Genomic DNA, 6,362 nt, shown 5'->3' on the forward strand with positions numbered 1-6,362 from the left:
GCCGCAGAGCCAGGGCCGGCCCCTTCCCCGCCCGGGGACCGCGACCCGGGCTGCCGGAGCGGGCAGGGGGGACTGACTCAGAAACACCTGCCTGAGCCCATCGCTGGGGTGCGGGAAACTGCCCCCCCGTGTGACCCCCGCAACCACGCTGCCTGAGTCTGCAGAGAGCCTGAGCCCATCGCTGGGGTGCGGGAAACTGCCCCCCCGTGTGACCCCCGCAACCACGCTGCCTGAGTCTGCAGAGAGCCTGAGCCCATCGCTGGGGTGCGGGAAACTGCCCCCCCGTGTGACCCCCGCAACCACGCTGCCTGAGTCTGCAGAGAGCCTGAGCCCATCGCTGGGGTGCGGGAAACTGCCCCCCCGTGTGACCCCCGCAACCACGCTGCCTGAGTCTGCAGAGAGCCTGAGCCCATCGCTGGGGTGCGGGAAACTGCCCCCCCGTGTGACCCCCGCAACCACACTGCCTGAGTCTGCAGAGAGCCTGAGCCCATTGCTGGGGTGCAGGAAACTGCCCCCCCAGTGTGACCCCTGCAACCACACTGCCTGAGTCTGCAGAGAGCCTGAGCCCATTGCTGGGTGGGGTGGTAAGGGAGCTCATCTGGGTGTGAGTTACAAGCAGCCACGCTGCCTGAGTCTGCTGAGAGCCTGAGCCCATCAATGGGGAGGGGGGAGCTGCCGTTGGTGTGACCGAGCCAGCCACACTGCCTGAGTCTGCAGAGAGCCCATCCCAGAGACCATCGTTGAGGGGGGAAAGGGGAGGTGCCCCTATTAGCTCTGGAACCCACTGCCACCACCCCAGGAGAGGACGTGTGACACAGTCCGGTTGCCATCAGCCCAACATGACTGTGCTGGGGTCAGCTGGTGCCCCAGCACAGAGCCCCATGTTCAGATGGGTGGAGCCAAGCCCTCCCCTTCCAGGACAGGCCCTCTCCTACAGGCAGCCAGGGAAGCAGTGACACAGGGAGGTGGGCAGGCCGCACCAGATGACTTTTGTGACGGTGGCCCCTGCCATTACCACCCCAAGCAGAGGTGGGGTTGGGTGGGGCCACAGTGTGAGGGCGGAGCCGCGTTGGGGTATGCCTGCAGCCCTGGGCTGTGATAATCCTGCCCTGCCGGCAGCTCCATCTCCCAGCCCCAGAGCGAGGGACAAGTTAGCGAAGTCACGCCGTGGGTACGGTCCTGCAGCTGCAGATCTAAGCTCTACACAGAGGAAGGGTGTGGAGGAAAGTCTGTAGGACACCCCTGTATGTCTCTGGTGCCTGGCTTTGTGGGAGCTGCGAGGCAAGGTGCACCCTGGTGGGTATGGGACCATGCTGGCCTGAAGGAGAAAGCTTGGTGGAGTGAGCTTTCAAATACCTCCATGCCCTAGAGAATCAGGTGCGAAGGCAGAGAGCAGGGGCTCAGCCCTTTGCCCTGGTTCTGTTCCACGTTGTAACACTGCGTTGGTTGCCGTAGGGTCTGAGCGCAGGGCAGCTAAGCTGTGTGAGTGCAGTGTGAGCAGCTCTGGGATTCGTGGGGGGAATGAGGCTACAGAATGACATTTACTAGCCACGGGTCTCTGGTGAGACCAGATTAACCCAAAGAGTCCTGGCGTAGAGGGAGCACCCAGCTAAGGGAAATATGGACCTTCTGGGTGACCTCAGGTAAGTGTCTTCCCCTCTCATCCCTTGTCTGTTTAGACTGTGAGCTGTTCAGGGCAGGGCCTGTCTCTCGCTGTGTGTCTGTGCAGCACCCGACACAACGGGTTTCTCAGTGCTACACAACACACCTGTATCCTAGTTTCATTTCTCTGCCTTCAGCCACAGGAATAGGACTGGCAATTCAGAGTAATTCCCTTCAGCTCAGACTGCTTTGAGTATGGCCGGCTGCAATTCCTATTGCTCAAACCACAGGTAATATTCATCCCATCCCCTTTATTGGCATCATTCGCTGCTCTCCCATCTCTTGCCATCATTCAAGCCTAGCAGAGACCCCTCAGCAAGCCAATACTTCTACTGGTGTGGTGAATTTCCCATCTCTGAGACACCAACTCTGCCAGTGGCTCTTAGTTCCACGGGCAGTGAAATTCCACCCCGCAGTTCTCCCTGAGAGAAACAGCAGTATACCATGCACTGCAATAACAATGCTGCGGGTCTATGGCAGTAGCAAGCTATAGGAATAATGACATAAAAAGCCCTACATTGAAAGAACATTCAGGTTGCAAAGTGGAGCCCTTGAAAATTAGGAGATGCCCATGCAGCTGTAACTCTGCCCCTGTGCATTATGCTCCAGCCTCCTTCTGTGCCTGGGCAACTGCCTTGTATCCTCCTGATTCAGTGTGTGGCCCCTGCATTATTTACTGCCCCATCCAAACACAGAACTATGCATTTCCTCCTGGGCATTCCTGTGGTGCTCTCAGCATTGTGTCTGAGAGCTTCTCAAACATTAATGAACTCTCTGGTTGAAGACATTATCCTCCTTACGCACACAGGAAACTGAGGTACACAGAGATTAAGGCCACCATTGCCAAGTGCCCACTAGTTTTGGGTGTCCAATCAGGGCCTGATCTTCCATAGTACTTAGCGTTATACAGCCATTTATATGTTCAAAATACAGCTCCCAGTCACTGCAGTTACAGCTGTGAGCGCTCAGTGTCACAGATTTACAGACTGTTCTGTGTCTTCACGTTTATATGGGCTTCTCCGGTAGTGCCCCCATTACTGTGCTATGCCCAGTGCAATATTTGCACCTGCCACTAGAGGGGGATGGAGAGACAGACTTTATCAGTAGCTTTGATAGCTATTTGTTGACAGTGGAGGCATATAGAGACTCAGGGATCCTGGGATCCAATCCAGGGTCTGGAGAGGAGTGTCTAGTTGCTACAGACTCTTCTGCCTCACTTTCCTCCCTGTCCCCTTCTGTTCCAATCTCCACACCCCAGCTCCTGCTACTGTCTCCCCACCCCCACTCCTAGCCTCTCCGTGCTACAACTCCTTCCCTTCTTATATCCTCTCCTCCCCTCCTGGCTGCAGCCCCCCTCTGCTCCTGCCTTTGTTCCCCCTCCCCTGTGGTCTGCAATTCTTCTCCCCTGTGTCCCACAAAAGCAGCAATTGTAGGGACAGTCCTGCAGACCTTGGCTGGGACAGGGACTCTGCTGAGATTTTAGCTGCCCAACTCTAACAAGTCTCTACTGAGCATGTGCAAACAGATTTTTTTAAAAGGTTGATAATTGTGCCAGCTTTAGGTGGATTTTTGCCAGAACAGCAAGGCCATCAGGGCCACCCCTCTGCCAAATTTCAAGCCTCTGCTGCAAAACATGAAAGTGCTAGAGCTTCTCAATGAAACAGTTATAAGAATTTTTTAACATGGGCAAAACAGGGGTATCATTTGCTATGGGGGGCAATTGCTCCCGCAAGACCTTGGTTCCCTCCTTGACTCTTCATAGGTGTACGTGCTCCACTTTCTGATGCCCCTGCTCCCAACTTTGCAGACGATAATATAATCACAGATAATGTTCTCTGTGCTGGCACAACTTTGCCTGCCCCAGAATTTTTCTGAAATGATGCCCGGAGGGCAAAAGAATGTATTTCCCCCTCATGTTATTCTCTGAAGCAGCTGAAGCATTTTATCTGAAACAAAAAACAATAAAAGCCACTCCAAAATAAACAAACAAAAAAGGTCAGTTGTGCATTGAATGATGCAGAGGGCCTGTGGGGAAAAAGAAATCCGTGATCACATAAGTATAGCCCACCAGTCCCCAAGGGGGCACAAAGGAATGTTTGGGGGCATGCCTGGGGCCTGGGCCAGCCCCCGTAGGGGCTGGAGAGGGCGAGCCGGCCCCACGCCCACCCCCAGCTGTGGCCCCAGCCTCAGCCCTGTCTGCATCCCCCCCTCCCGTAGCCACAGCCCCAGCTCGGGGGGGTGGCACAGACAGGGGTAAGGAGGGTGCAAGGTAAAAAGTTTGGAGACCACTATTCTAGACTGTCTCATAATGCAGACAGCTGAATTCAGATTGCAAAAGCAACCCCTATTATTCTGACATTTCCTAACTTTTGAGTGCTGGACTTTGCAACTTGAATATTCTTTTAACTAACTTAATTGTTCATATTTGCCTAGGTTGATTTAAAAACATTCTGTGATGGGTGATCCATAAACCTCCATCCCTTGCATTATTAAGGTTTGAATTCTGGGCTTTCAGCACAGGCCTCTACCACCTGAACTGAAGGATCATCTACAAGTTCAATCCTTGAGGGGGCCATTTAGGGATCTGGGGCAAAAATTGGGGCTTGGTCCTGCTTTGAGCAGGGGGTTGGACTAGATGACCTCCTGAGGTCCCTTCCAACCCTGAGATTCTATGATTCTATGAATAGGTGGCAGCAGATGTAGGTTGTTATCTGCAGAGCATCCACAAGAGGAAAACGCGTAACACATTGAAACGGTGAATAGCCTCATTTTCCAGACAACGTAGCCACGCGCTTAGATTTGGCAGCTTCTTTCTGACAGCATGGCTGAGGCTTGGGCCGGCCCACATCAGAGAGCAGACTTCTATTCCAACCCTGCGAAACTTCTCAGTGGGATAGCTAGCTTGGCTCAGTTACAAGGCTTGTGAAGGACACAGAGCTTGGACAGCAGTCAGGAGACATGAGGCGTAAACTCATAGTCTGCTGGTTCCCAACCTAGTGCACTTTCCCCTCAGCCAGGAAGGTGCATTACCCCAGTTCTCAAAGGGGGGACTGGAGCACAGACAGGTGTCCACTTGGAGCTACGTGGGGTCACACGTGGGAGGCAGACTCTGGAAAGGACCCAGGAATACGGGCTTCCAGCCAGACACGCTGTAGTAACCCCATGGTGAATTGCTGTGTCAGGCAGCTGCTGTGGGACACTGCTATTAGCCAGGGTAGGAGAAAGGTGGGCATTTTGGCTCATCCAACTCTAGGTTGGCAGGTCCTGTCTCTATTCTGTGGGTATGCAGCACGCGGCACAATGAGCCCCAACACAGATCAGGTGCTGCTGTATTACATAGAATAAATAGTCACTCAGATTCACAGGAGCATAGGCCCTGCCAGCTGGATCAGATCCCAGGCCCATCCAGTCCAGGATCCCATCCCTGACAGTGGCCAGAACCAGGTGCTTTAGACAAAGGGGTAGGACCCCCAAAGTAGCAGCTCTGGGATAATCTGCTCCCCACACAGGTCTCATCCTGGTGTCTCACAGTGCTAGGCTCATGTCCTGAAGCAAGAGGGCTCATATCCATGCCAGCATCATCTATTCCAATGCTGGATAGTCTCGTTCTGCATAGAAACGTCCAGTCCCTTTTTGAACCTGGCTCAGCTCTTGGCCCTCACACCTTGTGGCAGGGAGTTCCGCAGGACGATCACCTGCTGGGTGAGAATGGATTTCCTTGTAGTGATTTTCAGTTTGCCACCTTTTTCTTCCATTGATCACCCCCTTGTCCTTGCGCCAGGAGACACCAATCATTTTGTTCCCTCCCCTGCTGGAGGCAGCTCTGACTGACTGCAACGAGGCAGCAGGAGGCACCATTGCCCTTGGAGCACGGTGCATGCTGCGTGTTAGCTCAGGCCTGCCGCTGCCTATCGAACAGCACTGAGCAGGCTCCGTTCCTGCATGACGTGAGGGCACGGCCATGGAGATCTGCCATAGCAACTGATGGGAAGCGGAGAGAGCACACGCAGAAATGCTGTGTGATCTCCCAGCGCCGGGGCTGTGCGCTAGGAAAAAGGGATCCCCTTGACAAGCAGCCCCCTCCCCCCCACACACACACTCCATGCAGGCATTAGCACCTGTTACCTGCCAGACTGTGTTGCCTTTGCCAACTGCATATGGATTTATTTGGCCAATGTTCACCCGCAAAAAGACACCTTTCTGTGCACAGACTGCAGGATTCTCCCGGGGGGCTTGGCTAGAGGAGGAAACTGACTGGTGACCCAGGCCTTGGCTAGGCTCTGCCTACTGGGAAGAGAGGCACAGGCAAAGCAACACACTGGACAGACCCTTAAAATTTAAACTTTGTAGAGGAAACCCCCAGAAATTTGGCAGGAAGAAAAAATAGAACAGAAATGATCAAATAATAATAGACAAGAAATAATGGAAAGTAACATCAAGTGCTTGCTTAGGAAAATACTAAACTGTAAAATACCATCCCAGTAAAAGGAGATTTTCCACCCCCTGCTGCATCACCCCAAGAAGGGCTCAAGTCCCTGTCCCCTGGCTGTGAAGTCCAGTTTCACCCCTGCCGGCCCGTTTTCGCCTCCCTCTGGCTCGCCACGCTGCTTTGCTTCACTGCCGCGATGATTGCTGCTCTTTCAAGCAGCTCCCCACAACAACGACAGCTCCTCACCCGCAGGGCCACCCCCTTTCCACAG

The sequence above is a fragment of the Natator depressus genome, chromosome 6 (genome assembly GCF_965152275.1).
Source record: "Natator depressus isolate rNatDep1 chromosome 6, rNatDep2.hap1, whole genome shotgun sequence".
NCBI classification, from domain to species: domain Eukaryota; kingdom Metazoa; phylum Chordata; order Testudines; family Cheloniidae; genus Natator; species Natator depressus.